At 40.0% G+C, this 20,622-nt stretch overlaps 1 protein-coding gene across 18 annotated transcripts in view; it reads left to right on the top strand.

Moving 5' to 3' along the window:
- The window catches only part of FBXO15 (F-box protein 15), a 184,581-nt gene that overhangs the window by 65,166 nt on the left and 98,793 nt on the right, over window positions 1–20,622 (top strand). For 16 of the 18 annotated variants that reach the window (XM_054190736.1, XM_054190726.1, XM_054190718.1 and 13 more), the window contains 3 exons: window positions 380–498; window positions 1,800–1,993; window positions 2,224–2,420. The gene's annotated coding sequence lies outside the window, so the exon portion shown is untranslated. Of the gene's footprint in view, window positions 1–379; window positions 499–1,799; window positions 1,994–2,223; window positions 2,421–10,063; window positions 10,153–20,622 lie in introns of all 18 variants that reach the window. The other 2 variants (XM_054190717.1, XM_054190716.1) reach the window with 1 other exon arrangement.

Here is a 20,622-nt window from a genome sequence, read left to right as displayed (position 1 = left end):
GTTGTTTAGGAAACTGTAGTGTTTGAGACTAGAGGCATTTTTGTTCCATGAAGGCTTTTCTAAAACCAGATGTGTTTTTTGAAATACAAAGTTCCCGTTTTTAGAAATTTAAGATAGATATTTGATTCAAATAGCTGGACTTCTAGAAATGAAGCAAAGAGGATTTTTATTATGATAACCATAATTTTGAAAGTACAAGGTTGTCATATTTTGAGAATATATGCAAGTACGGGATGTTTGAAAGCTTTAAGTTTAGTTCAAGGTATACGTCCAACGTAAAGTGCAGTTGAATTAGTAACTGCTGGGTATGCAATAGCAATCTAAAGCAGGTTTTGATTGTTTCATGTGAATATTTAATTCTGAATTTGTTCTCCATCAGCTGTGATGAAGATGTGAGGAGCTGAGCGGCAATTACTGCAGTTGACATTAAATTAATCATTAATGTAGGGCAGACGAAGTGAAAATTGCACTTTGAGCACTTTCGCTCTGGACTTACAGGTACTCTTCAATTTCTGCTACTGTCACTAAGCTAAATATGTTCCCCTTTGCAGTCCTGGATTTTTCACTGGCTTGAAACAACAGGCGTGAGCTATAGAGTCGCTGCTCACTGATGAGGGATGCAGAGCTCACAAAGAATTCAGCTTGGCCTTCAGAGCAGGACTGTGAAGTTAACTTTTTTTGCCTCTGGCAGAGAGGCAAAAAGAATGAGTGCAGTTTTCTGCTGCTGAAAATAAAACATATATAGCTATTCTTTATAATAATAACTATCTGAGGGCAGTTGATTTTGACCTTATTGATTTATGGAACTAGGAAGAATGAAATTCTCCAGTGAGAGCATTTCAAACACTTCATTTATGGTGGTGTTTGAGCACACACAGGTAACTTGCCTCTGGGGGAACCCTTACTGCCCGTGTATATGTTAGGAAGTAGGGGAGCTCAATTTCAGCAGATCTCAAAGGCAAAACATTTGGTGCAGAGGATCCAGTACCTGTGCTGCATGCGTAGGGAGTTTACCTGAGACTATTCTAGTCTGATCATCCTGTGGACTGAGCACACGCAAGCAGTTGTTGCACATCTGGTTTGACTTCACTGAAAGGAGTCCAGCTCATGTGCTCTACGACCACTTCAGGAACAGAAACAAAGCATAGAAAGTGGCGATGCCTGGACTGTCTTGTTCAAGAGTGAATTTCTAGTATGAACTCGGTGGTGACATTGAGTCAGTGTAGTGCAGTGTTGTCTAGTGGTATGTAGACCACTGTCTGAAAACTTGGTCTGGAGAGAGAGGTGGAAAGCAAGCAGATATTTCTATGAACTCTTCATCTTCACAGAGTCTTTCCTGTGACACTGCCTGTGTTTAACCTTCTCACCCTCCTTATTTTCATACTTTATTTGAGCACCTCTTAAAAATTGAGTTTGTGCTTATGGAATGGTCAAGGGTTTCCAGAGTTCGTTCAGGCTTTCTTCTTGTGATAGTTAGGATAGCACTGAAGTCCCTAAGGCTGAGTGATCTGGAAAGATCTGCTCTTGTGAGAAATTATTTTTTTTTTTTAAGTTTGAACAATCTCAGCACAACTTGAAACCATTTGTTTTTTTAAATTCATGCTTTTGCATTGCAACATTTTTAGGTTGAGTCATTATTTTTTATTGAAGTCAAGTGCTGACTTCAGAATGAAAAAAGTTACATTAGGGTTGACTTGGTGGGAGGAATGACTGAAAAACTGAAATCTTTGCATGAAAATGAAAATTTTGTCAAATGGCTGATTGGTTGTTTTGATCACAATTTTTTTTTGAAAAAAAAGTGGCTGGGAAGAGGAAGTTGCCAGAAAGAAGTTTCTGCTGATCCTGCTTTTTGAAGTTTCTGCTAATCCTGCTCATCTTGTTCGGATCTTCTTCACTGGACTGTTTCTTCACTGGACTGTTTCTTCACTGGACTGTTTCTTCAATGACTGATGTCTGAGGAGGACCCTGTCAGCTCATCTGCCTTTTGATCCTGGTCAGTGTGTTTCGGTTCCCATTTGTCACTGAGTCCAGTCTGGAACTTTCCCAGTGCCTGCCAGCGACATCTCCCTGGGAGCCTGATACGGTTTTGTGTATATTTGTATATATTGTATCTATTTCATTATATTCTTTTTTAAATTTTATTATTAATTTTTCATTAAAGTAATTTAGTTTTTTTTTTTTTAAACTCAACTCTCTCTCTCTCTCTTCTTCCTCTCTTTAAAGCAAGAGGTTGCGGAGAGCATCTGTTGTCTTGTCATTGGCCAACCCGGCCCAAACCATGACAGTGTTCTAGTGTCTGCCTCAAAGGTGGTGAGAAGTCATTTGATGATCAGCAAGTTGCTTCTGAAGTGCAAGAATCTGGCTGATTAATAGCTAGGACCATTTTCAGTGATGTGTAACTTCACTGAGGTGTAGCAGGGGTAAGTCTTTCATAACTGGGTGATGTCTCAGATTTGTGTTTCCTGGTTTTAAGACTGCTATCCCAGCCACTAAGCGATCTTTTTAATTCATGTTCTTTAAGAATTGCTTGCTGAGAAATCTTTGTGCAGGTGTTTGCTTTTAATCTGTTCTACCTGGAGCAGCCTGGAGGAAGTTGGCAGATGCTAATAGAGTGACTGTGCTCCTTTCCTTTTTGCTTGGTGCTGGGGTTGGGAAGAGAGCTGGCTTAGATGTGGTGCTTTCTAAATGAAAACTTAAAAAATTTATAGAATTCAGTTTGTAGAATTCATGAGAGCTGGGAGAAGAGATACGTGATGAAAAACAAAAGGGAAAATAAGGGGCGATGGTAACTGTGGAACTAGAAATGAATCAATTACTATTATTCATGTTACCTAATCTTAAACCAATAAACTGTTGTCTGTACCAGACTGCATGCTTACCTAGTGATGTTGCAGAAGATTAGTGGTGGCCTTTCACACTACAAAAGGAATTAACAAATTAACTGGAAGTATTGACTCTTTCTGACCTGGCTATCTCCACATCTGATGGAGGAAAACATGTGTCCAATTAGCTAATATTCTGGGGTTTGGGTGTTGTGGGGCTTTTTGGGGGTGGTTTTTTTTGATTGTTTGTTTGTTTGTTGTTTGTGGTTTTTTTAGTTAGTTTGTTTATTTATTTATTTTACTAGATGCTGTTATCACATTGCATGACAGAATTGTCTGCTTTGGATATCCGGAAGATACAAAAGCAACTAAATAGTTAGTCAGGTTCATTTTGCTTGTCTTCAGTTATGCCTTCAGGAGCATTTGACACTTGAAAATGTCTACAGATTATTCAAAATAGTTTTGAGAAAAAGAAATTATAAAAGCTACAACCTTCTGATTAGTAATCACAGTCTATTTAAGATATAACAGAACTGGGAAAATAGCTTTTTTCAGTCCTGCACTTTAGGAAAGGTACAGTAATTGATGAAATTATCATCACAATCCCTCGTAATGCACTTCTTGATTAAAAGCTTCCCATGTAATTCTGCTTGTTTATGAATTAGGAGGTACCAAGAAGATAATGCAATACTCTGATGACCTTGAAGTTTGATCATTGGCCAAACCAATCCTATGCAGTGAAGCCAAATTCTTAAGTGCCAAAATTTTAAATATTTCTGTGTGGTTTTAGAGATGGTTTTGTCCTGCATTCCAGCGCTTTCAGAGGTTTTCAAGAATGTTTCTTTAATTTTCTTGTTGTACAGGATATTTGGGAAGAGGTATTCTTGATTTTTTTCTTTGTGGGGGCAGGGCATGGATTATATGGGTCTATTTGGAACAATGTTTAGATAGTGAGAGAGGGGAGCAGCTGCAGCGTAGAAACATAGCATACAGAAACAAGCATAACATAGAAATATGTTTTTCTCTCTGCTTTACCACCTGGGCTACATTGGTTGACTAGACAGTTCCTTGCTTCACGTTGTGGTTTGGGCAGAGATTTCTGAGAGGTGGAAGAGATGAGGATGAAAGAGAATAAAGCAAATAAATAGAATCTGAAACTATTGCTCACATGTATGTCTAAGTAGAAACAGCCTTGTCTTTTTTAAAGGTGAAGGGTATGTAGTGGGGAAGCCTCCCATATCTCTTTGCTTTTCTTGGCCAGGTAGTGAAGTTTAAGTCCCTGGAACAAGCTACTTCCCAGCACAGGAGCTGTGACACTGTATATATCTTGGAAGCAGTAACAATTTAGCATTATCTTATAAGAACCAAATACATAGAGATATTTAGTCAGTTTTCTTACTGCATGTTATAGCCTTTTGCAAGGCTTCAAAAAGAAAAAAATGAATGCTTTTAATCAGATTGGCAGATTGGTTGTTTTCATTGCTCTTCAGGATATTGATATATTTGCTCTCCTCCACACCCTCAATGTGTCATTTGGAAGCAAAATAAGAAAATCTTCAGGTCATTGTTTCTGTTCCTCCAAATCTCGGCTGCTCAGTCTACAGAAGGTGCTCTGCCGCAATGAACTTGGTGTGTGTGTGCGATTAAAATAGATGCAAAATGCCAACAGACTAATTTAGCAGTGATTAAAAAGAACTTATAAACTTGTGAGCGCTCCCTTGGCAACACTCACTGACATTGCACCTAGGTCAGGTTCTGCGTACTTCATATGGGAGAACTTGGTGCCTGTGTCTCATCTGAGCTTTCAATTTAACTTATATATTTAACTTAAGTAGTCTAAAAGCAGACTAACTTCATTGTTCCATTTATATCTGACCCTTTATTAGCCATTTTTAAAGCAATTTATTCTTTATTCAAACTGTATTTTCTTTTTGTTTTCCAGCAAGTTTCTCAGTTTTCATTCAATTTCTAACTGGCTAAATATGTGTAAGTAAGAGCTTTGGTAGAATGTGTAGCTACAGTAGATCCTTGCATTGCAAATGCTTTTGCAAGATCTGCAGATGCACTTCTAGATTTCTTCTGTCCCTCCTGAACTTGGGAAGTGTGGGAATCAACTTCTCTCCTGCCCCCTTCATCTAGAAGATGGGGTTGTATGATGGCTGATCAGGCCCAGTCAGCATGGATTTATGAAAGGCAGGTCCAGCTTGACTAACCTGATCTCCTTCTATAACAAGGAGACCCACTTAGTGGATGAGGGAAAGGCTGTGGATGTTGTTTACCTGGACCTTTAGTAAAACCTTTACCTTTATCTTTAATAAAGCATTTGACACGGTTTCCCACAGCATTGGCATGGAGAAACTGGCTGCCCATGGCTTGGATGAGCAGGTACTTCCCTGGGTAAAAATTTGGCTGGGCCCAAAGAGTGGTGGTGAATGGAGTTAAATCCAGTTGGTGGCTGGTCACAAGTGGTGGTCCCCAGGGCTCAGTATTGGGGCCAGTTCTGTTTAATATCTTTATCAATGATCTGGACGAGGGGATTGAGTGCACCCTCAGTAATTTTGCAGATGACACTAAGTTGGGCAGGAGTGCTGATCTGCTTGAGGGTAGGAAGGCTCTACAGAGGGACCTGGACAGGCTGGATCGATAGGCTGAGGCCAGTGGCCAGTGGTGTGAGGTTCGACAAGGCCAAGTACCGGGTGCTGCACTTGGGTCACAACAACCCCATGCAATGCTACAGGCTTGGGGAAGAGTGGCTGGAGAGCTGCCTGGCAGAAAAGGACCTGGGGGTGTTGACTGAATTCTGGCTGAACATGAGCCAGCAGTGTGCCCAGGTGGCCAAGAAAGCCAACAGCATCCCGGCCTATATCAGAAATAGTGTGGCCAGCAGGATTAGGGAAATGATCGTCCCCCTGTACTGGGCACTGGTGAGGTCCCACCTTGAGTACTGTGTCCAGTTTTAGGCCCTTCACTACAAGAGAGACACTGAGGTGCTGGAGTGGGTCCAGAGAAGGGCAATGAAGCTGGTGAGGGGTCTAAAGCACAAGTCTTAAGAGGAGCGGCTGAGGGAGCTGGGGTTGTTCAGCCTGGAGAAAAGGAGGCTGAGGGGAGACCTTATGGCTCTCTACAACTACCTGAAAGGAGGGTGTAGCAAGGTGGGTGTTGGCCTCTTCTCCCAAGTAACAGGCGAATAGGACAAGAGGAAATGGCCTCAAGTTGCACCGGGGAAGATTTAGGATGGATATTAGGAAAAATGTCTTCACTGAAAAGGGTTATCAAGCATTGGAAGAGGCTGCCCAGGGAAGCGGTTGAGTCACCATCCCTGGAGGTATTTAAAGATGTGTAGATACAGTGCTGAGGGACATGGTTTAGTGGTGGACTTGGCAGGGTTAGGTTAAGGGTTGGACTTGATGGTCTTAAAGGTCTTTTTCAACCTACATGATTCTATGATTTTGTTAACTGTAAACTGAATGAGAGGTTTCGGCTGTCTTTTGACCAGTCATTCTTTAGGATTGTTGACTTGTTGTTTCTGAGATCAAACTGTGTAGTGTTCTTCTCAATTTATAATACAAAGGGGTGGAGGAAAGAGGAAGCCTTCTACGTAATTAATTGTTTTAAAGATTCCACAATAACTTATAGATTGCTTGAAGTCAGTGGCTCAAGTTTTTTGGTGATCAGTCCTTCATCTTTCTACATGCAGAGGATAAAGGTGAAGCAATTATACATTCCTTGAAATTGTAGTGCTCTTAGAAAAAAAAAAAATGGTGTGTTTTTTGGTGGTGGTGGTTTTTTGGTTTTTTTTGTTTTTTTTTAAACGGAATTGAACATTTTCAAGTCACAGCATTGTTTTTCCTTTTGGGAGGAATAATTCATACATGAGCTTCTATCCAGTTTTCATTCTAAGATATGCAGTACTAAGCAATTAGGTATGCAAAGACCTGTTTCTTTTATTCAGCTCAGCAGCACGTTGGTCTGCAAGCAGCTCTGCTGATTTAAATGGAGTTGTTTCTGAATAATGTTAGAAGAGTTAGAGCATATTTAGAAGGTCATGTTTGATTCTGATGAGGCTACAGCTGCGGGAAAGTGTTCAAAACATGTAAGGGTTGCAGAACATGGCCTTATTACAAATGGGCAGTTATGCAAATGTGAAGTGGTCTTACATGTCTGGAGATGTCTTTCTTCAGTAGTGAAACACTTTAGTGTTATACCACCTTAGATCAAGGTGGTGTGCTGAGCATTTCACCTCTTGTCTGCTTGAGCAATGGTCTATTCTTGCATTTGTTTAGAAATTCTATTCTATGGGTTTGTACATAAAAATCCAGTAGAAATAAGATTGTTTTTCTTGGTTATCATTTATGGGCCTTTTACAAGTATCCCACGAACATCACCCTAGAGCACAAAACCAATGACCTAGGATATAAAAAACTCAGTGCTTGTCACTGAAGTAGAAGTATCTCTAGAGAGGAAGATGATGGGTTTATGCTGAACTGGACCAACACCATATTTTTTTTTTTTTCAAGAGTAAAGTTGTCTTAGACAATTGACGTGGTAGTAGAATGTTAAATGTGCAGAGTCAAATGACTGCATTCTTTGACTGAATAATATCACTGATATTAGTGTATCTTTTTCAAAATAAAAAATGTGATGGGGTCTATGATGACAGTACATTGTGAACCCTGCATCCTTCCAGAGGCCTTGGTGGTTTTTGTGTGTCTGTGTTAAACCATGTATAACAGGGTCACTGGCCTAAGCATGCTTTTGGCCTAATCCAGTCAGACACCCACGCGTGTTATTAATTTTAACCATGAAAGTGGTTTTGTTACCATATTTAGAAGCATTGAAGCTCTGCAGAAAATAAGTGACAGCTATTTAATATGTACTACTGTTTCCCCAACTGAAAAAAATCCCCCGAACGTTTTTTTTTTTTTTTTCCTGAGCTCTTGTTCTTCATTCGTGTGGAGACACTAGCAAGTCGGTCTTGGGAAATTATACAATATCAAATGTAGGTCATCCTGTAGATGGTGACATGAAAGAAGAAGAAATGTAGAAGACATGTAGAAAACTGACTCTGCAACATGACTGCTTGAAATTTGCTGGATAACTGTGGTGTGATATGATGCTTGGGGAGGTGACAGTAAATTCCTATTTTCTTTACACTGTGTTTGTGTCCATTCCTGGAGTAAGCTGAAGGTCTACATATTTTTGGACTATCAGATCACCTACTTCCAACCCCCCTGCCACAGACACCTCCCACTAGATGGAGGGTTGCTCAAAGCCTCATCCAACCTGTCCTTGAAGACCTCCAGGGATGGGGCATCCATAGCTTCTCTGGTAAACCTGTTCCAGTGTCTCACCACCCTCATAGTGAAAAATTTCTTCCTGATAACTAATCTAAATCTACCCTCTTTCAATTTAAAATCATTACCTCTTGTCCTATCACTGTACTCCCTGATAAAGAGTTTGTCTCCATCTTTCCTGTAGGCCCCCTTTAAGTACTGGAAGGCCACAATAAGGTCTCCCTGGAGCCTTCTCCTCTCCAGGCTGAACAATCCCAACTCTCTCAGCCTGTCTTCATAGGAGAGGTGCTCCAGCTCTCTGATAATTTTTGCGGCCCTCCTCTGGAGCACCAGGTCCACGTCCTTCTTATGTTGGGGGCTCCAGAGCTGGACACAGTACTCTGGGTGGGGTCTTATGAGAGCAGAGTAGAGGGGGAGAATCACCTCCCTTGGCCTGCTGGCCACGCTTCTTTTGATGCAGCCAAGGATATATGAAAATAGGATAAGTTTTGCTTATGCTTGTAACAGCTGGTATTGTATGGTATCTGGTGGCCAAGGATACGACTTCAGTTCCTCTCTTTTTTAAAACCAATGTGGCAGGGAAGAGCCTGTGGAAAAAATGAGAATAATAAACAAGGCTCTGTAATATACCGAAGAGCATCCCTGAGCACAGCTGTAATACGACTATGTAAAAAAAACTTGCCTTGCTGTTGAGGGAAAAGGATTAGAAATAGCAGCTAATTACTTCCTAGATCTTAAAACAAAAAACAATCCAAGCCAAAACCAAAAAACCCCCAGAAAACAACAACAACAACCCCCTCCCATCCAAAAAGACACTTGTGTTTTCTGCTCAGAGATTAAAGCAAAGGCTTCTAAGGAAAGCTGGGTAATCTTTCTATTTAAGAATTTGTTTCCTGATTGCAGAATGCCTTACTTGATTAAGAGAATGAACAATAATGAATTGTAGAGAAACCTGGAAGTGCAGTGTTTGGTGGATGTGTGTTTGTTTGGAAATGGGGACTGGAAGTCATTAGGAAAAATGCCTCTGTCTGTTCTCTGCCCTATTACTGGGTAATGAACTGTTTGCTGAACAGCAGCGATAAGCACCTGATGGCCACCAGCAGCTGATGCTCCATGAAAATGATGACACTATCACAGAAATAAGTATTGATTTCATTTTCCTTCTGCCTTAGGGAATCATACAGTGCTTTTTGTTTATTATCTCTTTGGCTAGCGGAACTTGGGAATGGAAGTACTGACACATAAGTTTCTGAGTCTGTCAGGAGCCTGGTGAGATATTCTGTTGGATGAGCCTTCCCAGGACTGAAGGCCTCTGGGTGTGGGAAGCAGTGCTGTGTTTGATGCACTGGCAGTTGATTTTTGTTGTTGTTGTTTGTTTTTTTTTTTTCCTATCGGTGGAAAAACATTGCAAAATTGAATGATGAACTCTCTTAATCCTGACTGGATGAGGAACGTCAGTCTTACCACAATAAACTTTCTCTTGAGGAGTCTTTGCCTCTTATGAAATGATCAGATTGGTCTGTAATATTACTGGTTCTGCAGGGATATATGAAAAAGGGATCAGGTATCCAAATTATGTGGTTTTTTGATGCTTAAGTAGGAAAAAGACAATCCTTTCCTTCACCACCCCTCAAGTATCGAACCCAAAACATTCTGGGCCTGTTGCTTTTCTCTGCATATTGACTTTCTCTGACTTGAACACTGGTTATTTCTAGGAAGTTTACCTTTGTTTTATAACTCTTCATGCCAGGATCTGCACTAAGCTGAAGATTTTGCCTCCCTTTGGTTTGTTCCTCTGGGAGCTCAACAGTAGATCCCGTGCATAGCAGCTTATTTCCACAAAAGCTCAGTCTTATATGATATCTCTTGTACCTGGACAGATTTGGGTTGGTATGTCAAAAATAGTTGAAACAGTTTGTAATACCATTCTTTATTTGCCTCACACAGAACAAGGCATGCTTCCTGTCAACTGCAGAGGAAGTTGAGCATCAATCTTCATCTCTTTAGATGAGTAAATAATGAATTATTGCATAGAGGTGAGGGACAATTGTTTCTTCTTCATTTGGACCTTTTGCATGTGGGCAGGGAGCAAGATAAATGTCGCCTAATTTTTGGTTAGCTGTTGGATATGCAGCAAGGGCCACGGAGTAGGGTGTTTCTGTGTAATAATCAAAATAATAACATCTTGAGAACATGGGCTAGAGCTCTGGCTTCCCTTTTAAAGGTCACTTGATCTTCAGGTTGAAGAACTGGTTTCCAGGTTGTTCATTACTTTCCAGATAATGACATTTCTTTCTACAGAGGACTGGTGAGTCTTTTTTTCTCCCACTAGACTGCTGTCAGAACATTTCTTTAATCAGTCAAAGGACAGGAAGAGATCTGTGACGCAAATCTAAGGGTTCCTGGGGAAGAAGAGGGGTTTCTGTGCCTGCTAGGTGTGTGTTATCTTCTAATGAGACAAGAAATACATTGGAAGATGGAGGCTTTCACAAGAAGTAGCTTGACCTAGTGGGCAGGAAGAGAGAAGGTTACATTTTCATAAATAAATTTCTAACAGTAAATGTGTTTTTCTTCATAGAAGTGAGGAGGAAGTGTGAACCAATACTATGTTAAATAGGATAAATGTTAGTTGGACACAAATGCAAACTGAAAGGTTTTTTTAATACTCCACTGAAACACTGGATAGATGTGTAACCCTGATGACTAAGTCTATTAATACATATATTTCTTGCTGTCCTAGATAAATGAGTTTTTCATAAGTTTTGTTATTTTGTAAACCAGGGTATGGTTCCCACTTGCCTGAGTATTGCTGTAATTAGATGATGACGCAGTATCCCAGTAGCTATTTTTAAGATATGGTATCTCTGTCATTAGACAATGAGCTTAGTTTGGATTCGTTGTTTTTAATTAATGAAAAGGAGGTCTTTTGTTTGAAGGGATCAAATGAGACTCTTTGGGGTTATGAAGTACTTAGTATCATACCAGGCAGGGTAGAACAGATCGGCTGAATTTAGGAGGTACAGAAGATCTTTACTGCAAAAGGCAGTTCCGGCAAGTTCTTCTATCTCCTCCATTTTCATAGCTTTTGAAAAAATTAAATTCTTATTTTACCAAAATAGAAACCACTATAATCTCCAATTGGCTTACAAACAAAAGTTATTGTTTGAAGTTATATTGCACAAATCAAGGGGCTCTGGGGAACTTCAACTTCTCTGTTAAAACAGTTCAGCAGGTGCAGTTAACTGAAACCTATAGAATGGCTGAGTTGGTGGTGCAGGCTGTTCTTCATATTCTGTGATATAGCTCATGATGGGAGTGTGTACTACTAATGCATGGCTGACACTGGAGGACACAGTCTGGCTATAGATAATAAATCTGAAGTTAAAAAAAAAAAATCAAATATTTTTAAATTCAACTACAAAGCTGAGGCTACAATGACTATATGCGTTTTCCAGCAACTGTTTGCATAAAGGTTTTTTGCCTGGCATGAGACATTGCTCCGTTTCTTCAACCTGTTTGTAGCTATCACTACTATCATTTACATTACCCTAGTTCACAAACACACAAGAATGTGAGTCCTTGGGTGGGAAGTACCTTGATTTTCTTCATACCTGCTGGATGCCTGACATGTGTAGAATCATTGACTTGACAACATGAAAGAATAACTTGTCTAGCTTTATCTAAAGTATAATATTGGGCAACTGTATTTAAAAATAAAGACTGGAAATCCTTGAATTATAGAATGATAAGGTTGGAAGGGACCAATGAAGATCATCTAGCCCTGCATGAAAGAGGGGCTGAACTATCTTCGAAGTTAAGTCAGGGTGCTTATGGCCTTGTCTCACCAAATTTTAAATAACTCCAAGAATGTAGATCCCCAGATCTCTCAGGGCAATCTATTCCAGTGCTTATCCATGCTCACTGTGAACCTTTTTTCCCTTTTATATCTAGCAGTAATTTGCAGTGTTGCAACTAGTGGCTGTTGCTCTTGTCCTTTCACTTTGCTCGTCTGAGAAAATTTTGGCTCAATCTTTTCTATAACCACCTGTGAGGTAGAAGACAGGAATTTTGTCCTGTTAGCCTTCTTGTCTTTAGGCTAAAGACAGCCATTTCCCTCCTTGTGTGTATGCCCTGTGCCTGAGTCCCCAGCCATGTTAGCGTCCCTCCACTGAACCATCTCCTGTTTGTCAATGTCTGTCTTACAATGAGAAGCCCCAAACTGGACACGGTTCCAGGTGAGTGTGTGTAGGTGCTGCACAGAGTCAAGTAATCACTAACTACTAACCCACTATTGGGTTAGCCCTTGTTATGGCTGTGTGTTCAGCTGGTCTGTTGATCCTTTTCTGCAATGAGAAATATAAACAGATTTTTCTTTTCCTCTTGCTTCAGATACTTTTAACTTGGTTCTCGGCTGCCTGGGATTTTTTCTCTAAGTCCTTTCTTGGTCATTTAGAGCTTAATAAGGGAGATTCTGGTGATAATTCCCTATGACCAGCTATAAAGAACCTACCTTGGGCTGGGATTTAGCTCTCAGATGTTTGGTCTTTCTTTCAGTAAGATATAATACATGGGATGCAAATACAATTAAAAAGATACTATTTTTTCATGCGTATGATTCTGTTACTGTTCAATTGGAGATGGAGAATGAGCAAACCTTACTTCTCCCCTTGTTATCAAGTTCAGCTTGATTAATACCCCTTTAATGTGCCAGTGGCTGGCTCTCAGCTGTGTTCTCAGTTTTCCATAAGCCACTTCATCAAAGTACAAGGTTTGCAGCCCTTCTCAACCTGCATTCATTTCTTTCATTCTTCATTCTTTTTATTCTTTCTTTTGAAACTGGGGAGGTGGTCTTGAAGGTAATGAGTTCAGCTGCGCACCATGTGAAGAGCTCCTACATGTATTTTTCTTTTCAGTATAATAGTTTGCAGATGTTTAGAGAAATAAAGAATGGCTAAAAACATCAGAGGTGTAAGGCTCACTGTTTTCGTTGAAGGCAAGAGAAAATATTAATGCTCTTAACTGTGTGGAAAAAGAGAGACTGCTTTGAGATTTCTTTAAAATGTTAATTTGTTATGCAGTGTATTTATTAAAAACCAGACATACACTGATTTGAGGCAATTAAGATATTCTGTTCCTTAACTAGTTAATAGATTTTATTGCGACTGCATCCTAAGTTGCTTCTTGGCACAGGTCAGTGTTGCATTAGAAGAAATCCTCATAGTTTTCCTACAGTGGGAAACCATAGTTTCCTAAACCACAGGAAAACCACATTTAGGAAACTGTGGGAGTTGGTGGAGGAAGTATTAAATGGTTGGATTGACTGCAGGGACAACTGAAAGCTTACTTAAAATTTTTCTTCTTTCTGTATCAGCTTATCCCTTTCAAAACTTGACCTCCAAAGTAGATTTCTCCTCTTTAAAAAAACCAAAACAAAACACATAATTTTAAAATATAATTAGTGTTTCCAACAAAAAATTTTCACTACCTCTTGAATGCTAGGTAGTGCTTTTATTCCTCAAAGACCACTGTGTTAATAAATTGGAAAAATACTGTGCAATTGGAACTAAAATGGTGTATCAGAGCTATATGATCACTGTCCTCAGCAAACTGACACTAGGGAAAATTATATTAAAAATTTTTTTTGTGCTTTGCGGGCTGACTGTAATTAGGGCCTGAGGAAAGGACGTGGGGTTTCACAGTTACTGGTGGCTGTTGATTAGACAGAAATTAAACGCTATGCTGTCAGAAAGGCTCTTCAGCGGCATTTCTTTTTTTGCATCAGGATTTGATGTTCTAGTTCTCAGTTTATGTCGCTGCTCATGTAATTTAGTTTTATCTTTTGGGATTATCCTTCTGTGCCTAGCATACATCTGTGTGCTTATATACTGTTACTTTTATACACAGTCCTGTTAAAGGAGCGTTATGCTAACAGATGCTAAGAAATTATATTTACCTTTGAGATCTTGCAGTTAGTCTTGATCTGAGTAGAAATAATAGGTAATATTGGGAAGGCATGAAGAGTAGAGATTTCAATAAACAGAGATGGCAACAGAAGTCGGGTGGTTGTTGGATATTGGGATTTGGATACACAGACTTAAGCTCTTCCTCAGCTTCAGTCAAAGATTTTAGCGTAGATGCTGTTTGAACTTCAGTTTCTCATGGGCCAGGCCAGGATTTCAGCAATTGTGTAAGTTTACAAAATCTCTCCAGTGACAGCGTAGGACAAAACCTGACTTTAAGGACTGCCATGAGACTAAACAGCTTTTAATCAGTTTTCATGAGCAATGGTAGTAAGCATCATATTAAATAACTACTTGCTTTCCTAAAATGTCTGACTTGACAGGAATGTTGACATGAGTTTTTACTTAGTTTGCTGGTTTTGGCTGGGATAGAGTTAATTTTCTTCACAGCAGCTATTATGGGGCTGTGTTTTGGATTTGTGCTGGCGACAGTGTTGATAACAGTGGTTATTGCTGAGCAGGGCTTACATGGAGTCAAGGCCTTTTCGTCTCACCCTGCCCCACCAGGGAGCCGGGCTGGGGGTGCACAAGAAGTTGTGAGGGGACACAGCCGGGACAGCTGACCCCAACTGACCAGAGGGATATTCCATAGCATGTGATGTGTGGCACTTCAGGGCATGCTCTAGTGGCAGAGATTGTAGGTTGTTTGGTTGGACTCGATGATCTTAAAGGTCCTTTCCAACCATGAAGATTCTGTGATTCTATGTCATGCTCAGCATATAAAGCTGGGCGAAGAAGGAGGAAGGGGGGAACATTCAGAGTTATGGTGTTTGTTTTCCCAAGTAACCATTACACATGATGGAGCCCTGCTTTCCTGGAGATGGCTGAACACCTGCCTGCCCATGGGAAGTGGTGGATGAATTCCTTGATTTGCTTTGCTTGTGTGCGTGGCCTTTGCTTTATCTATTAAACTGCCTTTATGTCAACCCATGAATTTTCTCACTTCTACTCTTCTGATTCTTTCCCCCATCCCACTGTGAGAGGGGAGTGAGCGAGCAGCTGTGTGGGGCTTTGTTGCTGGCTGGGACTAAACCATGACACTTAGTCTTATGTGGAAATCATAAGCCAGGAAGTTTAAAAGCAGAAAAATAGTCTTGACGCTTTGAGAATAAGCTCTTTTTCCAACTTTTTTTGTTTTCTTGACTCAGCTGCACTCATTTTTGGTTTAATTCTATTTTCCCTAAATGAAATAACCCTCTTTCAGTCTCATTTTGAAAGAATACAAATAGTGAGTCCAGCAAATGAGGTGTATAAATGTGTGAATTGGACACAAAATGTCAACACGCAGTTGGCCTTTTTCGCATTTGCAGTTGTCATTGCCAAGGGAGTAAGTGACATTCAGCATTGGCTTCGGTTGTATCATAGCATGCCCCTATGAGGCAGACAGAGTTTCAGAGCGAGAAATGCAGCAGCAGAAGCAAATATCTTTTTTTCTTTTCTTGTCACCCCCCCCGCCCCCGGAGTGGTTTCATGATATTTTCCTTTGTGAGAAGATAATACTTTGAAATAGCATAATCTAAGGCAAGTAAATTAACTGCTAATGAAAGACTTTCTTCTATGGCAAGAGTTTTCAGCAGAGGGGAACACAGAAAGGAAGGATGCTTTAGTGGTTGGAGTGTTGGTATGAGTCTTGGAGACTAAGGTTCATCCAGCTCCTTTCACTGAGAGAGACTTCTTATGAAGTTTTTCTTTCCTCACTCCTTCTGCTGTTTGAAGGGCATTGAAAAGAGAAAGCTCAAAGGCTTTTGAAGAGCTCAGGTGGTTAGCTATTGAAAGCCATGTTGATACTTTTAGGACCAAAATTCTGATTTCTAGTCCCAGTGTTCTGGTGGAGCTCAGAACGTGGTGTAGCAAATCATCCAAGGTTCAATGGTGGGCATTTTGGGCAAAAGTCATCCACTAGCCTTTGTACAAGGGAATGGTGCTGCCTGTCACTCTCTAGATACAGAACTAACTTGAAATCAGGATAAAGGAGGAGAGGTGATACCATCTTGGACAAATCTGGCAATTCCAAGGCGCGTAGCCTTGAGCTGTGAGTGGGATTGTCCTATCCCACAGGTCTTTTAGAATCAAAAGTAGGTGCTAAAATTAAATGCTTTCCTGAGCAGAGCTAAATTCCAGCAAACCTGTAAATGCTGCATTGTGTTCAGTCTTATACGAGACCAAGATATACTGCAATGCCTTACCTTGAACTTCACTTTAAAACACTAGAGCAAAAATGAGGTTGTTTTCTGAAAGTGGATCTGTGATTAAAAAGAAAAAAAAAACAACATATGAAGGTTAGGAGGGCTGCTTGTTATGGTTTTGTGCAGAAAATTTGTTTTCATGGTCTCTCAGTTGCAAGACTGATGTGCCTCCTACAAGAAACTGCTTTTCTAGCGGAGCCAGCATGCCGCCACCTTTATTGCCTGGAATACCTGTGATTCCACCTGACATACTTATTGAAAACACGTGCTATTTATTTCTGGGCAAGCAAGGGAGGCATACGTCATATTAGCCATGCTGATGAATGGGCTGGAGGATACTGGAAGAATATGAAATTTACTTCAAGGAACAGTTAGGTAGTGCACTGTCTTTGACCTTGGGGTTTCCCAAGTGTAGTGTTTCTGTCACTCGTATGACCTTCAAATCTGTTTTGCTGAATAAGTTTGTAATTTAACTGCTACTTGGAAAAATAAAAACCTGTCACTCTTCAACAGCATTATTCTTGAATGCTGCTGAGCTCGAGATTGTCTCTACAGCTTAGTTTTTTCAGAATATTTATATATAAAGGCATCAGACATCCTCTTGAGGCTTTTGTCAGGTGTATTTTTGATGTATAATAGTGAATGAATGGTACAGAGGAAGCAAAAGGGTTATTTTTCTGTTGTTGACCTACAGCACAGTGTGGGGTGCCCTGTCATATGTTGCATCATCCAGCCCCTACCATGAGGACATGCATAGTTAGAGTGACTTTCTTAGCATTACCCTCTTACTTTTTTCCAGCACATAATAAAGATATTCAGCTGTTTAGGAAAGAGTATTTTTTTTTTCCCAAGGACATGCTTGATCATTGTTTTTCTTTTTAAAACTCAAAAATCTGCCTTGTATCTGATCTCACTAAATTACAGTAGTTTTGCTTATTTAATGTCAGACTATCTGTTTTTGTGCCTAGATTTATGCCTTAGCTATTTTTGTGTATTTTCAGTCCTTATAAGTGCATAGATTGAGACTTCTGTACACCTTGAACTTGTATTTAAATAAATTTTATGTATTGATTTACAGCAATGAAGGTCTTTATTTTTGCCAGACAGACATTTCTTAAGATTTTTCTTGAAAAACTTAAATGTTTTATTCAGTGTTAGCCTGTCATGAAAGAAAGAGAACAACATAAATGGAATTAAAGTTCAGGGGAACATTTCAGTTGCTACTTTTGGTTTATTCTGACTGCTCAGAGAGCAGAGGTCTGACAACAGATCTTTGATTACGTGTCCTACACTTGATAAATGTTTCCAATCTGTCTATTTGTATTACAGAAAAAGGAAAACTCTATTGGCCCTGGAATGGTAAGATTCCTTGCAAATCTTTTTCTTCCCCTTAGTATGCAGTCACACACCTCTTGATGTTTTGATGTGGACTTACTTCAGGGGAGAGCTTAGTCTTTTATTAACATTGTCGATGATTTCATCCATTAATGCTGGCCTGTAGTAATCTGGTTTTGAAAATGTTTTTTTTCAGTGTCATGTTCACTGACTTCACTTTCAGCATTTCCTCTGGTAGATCCAGTTTTCAAATATCGGAAGTTCTTGGCCAAATATCTAAATATATTCACAAGCTTTTAAAGGCTGAAATAAATAATTTATGGAATAAAAATTAAGTGCTCTGAAACTTGACCTTATCTGACTTGTTCAAAGCCGTGTGGGAGACTTTTGAAGTGTTAAACCACCGCATTTGTGATACTTCTGTGGGGGAAGAATGGAACTGCATCTAATTTAGTAGAAAGAACTGAGAAGACACAAATGTAGCCATGTTCTAGACAGCTAAGGTTAAATTAGACCTTTAGAGCTGAACTAATACAGTAAGTACATGCCTTACTTTGTTGACTTTCATAGCCACCTGTGGCTATTAAGATACCTGTGGCTGGGGTCAGAGAGAATGGTTCTACTCGATGGAACCAGCTCATTTTGGTTTGGTCTGTATCTCCCTGCAGCTGGAATGAATTGAATATGGTAAATACCAGTTAGTATGGCTTCTTGATGCAGATAATGTCTTGGCTAAGACTTGGAAGATACCTAGCCCATCTCTTGCTGAAATGTTTGGGAAATGAGCACAGTGCTATTTTTGGAGCAGAACTGTAACTAGACAGATTCTTTTCTGACTCATCTAAAACCATTTAAACAGCAAGGTGCACGTCCTGCTGAGTGAACGTGGGGTGAATCTGGCAGCTGAAGAAAGTCTGTGAATTTCATATGCAAGTAAAGAGTGTGCCATTAAGTAATTGCTATACTGGTGACTGTTTCAGCAGCTGTAATTTAGTGAAGGGGAGTGTGTGTGTGTGTATGCACATGGTGTAGAGATATGTATTTTGGGTGTATAGTTTGATACAGAGGTGTGGGTTATAGTTTGCCTGTGGCTGACTGAAGATCCTTTGGATGAAAGATGATCTGCTAATGTGCTGGTAAGTTTATTATTACCAGTAGAGCAGCTACTATCCATTTTGTCAACAGATTACAGTGCTTGGTTTATGGCTCCTTTTTTGCCTTCTTACGACTCGTCCAATTCCTTCCAACGGGGTATCGATGTTTCAAATCTACGATAGCTGCAGAAAGCACTGCAAGTATATAAAATTATTTCTTCCTTATTCAGTCATTTTTCCTTTACTGCAAAACCTCAGTGCTTTCTTGGTGGGAGCCATTAATGTCTATCTGTGTTTGTTTTTTTAAGGAACTCACAGTTTTTACTGAAAATCTTCACTGAGCATCACTCTGGCTTAGAGAACTCGCTGTATTGAATGACCCCAGCTGCTGCACTTGTTACCCAGCAATCTAAACAAGTACAGCATGGAGAGTAGAGCAAAACCATACATTGAGTTTTGCTGCTGGAGATACTTTTTTCTTGATGCAGCTTCTGAATTCTAAGTAATTGAATAGGAATGATTGAGCATAGGTAAACTTCCTAAGTATTAATGATTTTGGGACTTGTTTCAAAGCTTATTGAGTTAGTGGGAGAGTCTCTTGGTTTCTTAATAACTTCTGAAACATACTGATGTCTGGCAATTAATTCAATGAACTACATTATCCTAACATCACCGGTATTTCAAATGTGTTATTTGAAATTTGACAGCTTTTAGCAAAAAAGAGCTTTGTGTGTTCTTTGTGCTCTGCTTCTGCTTCTTGGGCATTGCTAATGCATACTGGGGATGTCTGAATTAATATTTCAGTGAGTAAAGAGGAAAGGGTATTGCTCACTGTGCTTAGTTACTGCGCCATGCCCTTATGCTTGCTTTTCTACTTCTCATCTTCATAAATCTCAGGAAAATTTGTGTTGCTTGATGTATGGTGTCTTAGGATTAGCTGGGAGAGGACAGTCACCTGTGGCATAGTGACCAAACAGCATGTGATGCTTACCAAAGCAGGTTTACTGTTATCAGGAAAGCTGCTCCCCGTTCACTTTTTCTCCTGCTGTAGAGGAGTTTGTGCATCCAGTGCTGTGTCATATTCTTCTTCCTTTTTCTGGGATGATATGAAAAGGTATCTGCAGGAAAATGAGATTGCTCCAAAACATAATCCGCAACCAGAGCTCCTGCGATAGACTGCTGTAGTTCTGCATTGGGCCCTGGCATGAATGTCCTGGGGTCACACCAAGAGCACACTGACCCTTACACTAGCTGCTAGCGGTGGCAGTTTGTACTGGCACCCATGATGGATGCTGGTGAGTAGGTCACCTCCCTCTCAAAGCTGTATCTGGTTTTAGCACTACTTCACTGCAACTAGAGCTGTGGGCTGTTTTTACAAAAGCTTCACACTTGACTAGTGGTGCACAAGTAGTAGAAAGTTCCCAGAAATTTTCTGTTCTTAGTTTTCTTGTACAGACGCAAATCCAGGTTATTTTAAGCTGCTGAGATGCCCAGGCAGGACAGTTACTTCCTACAGACAGAATACTTCAACCTCAAAGAAAAACACTGTGCTAAATAAGCTTCTCAGCCTGTAATGTGAATTTTTGAGTGAGAGAGAGACTATTAAAATTACTGCTAACTGCTGTTCCAGTCTGGTTTTACAGGCTGGATATGGATCACTTGTGTTACAACATTTGTGGATCATAACTGAAGTGAGTTACTGCTTTGTTCCTCTGGATTTAAAATAGGCTAAAATGGCAGAGAGCAAGCAGGCTTAGAGATGGGAGGATGAGGACATAAGACTACACGTTAGAAGTGTCACTTCATGTGAGTCGTTCTGTTTCTGCTGCAAAATCACTTAACAGGGCACGGGACACTCTTTGGAGATATTT

The sequence above is a fragment of the Rissa tridactyla genome, chromosome 2 (genome assembly GCF_028500815.1).
Source record: "Rissa tridactyla isolate bRisTri1 chromosome 2, bRisTri1.patW.cur.20221130, whole genome shotgun sequence".
NCBI lineage: Eukaryota > Metazoa > Chordata > Aves > Charadriiformes > Laridae > Rissa > Rissa tridactyla.
This window is presented reverse-complemented; position numbering and strand designations above follow the sequence as displayed.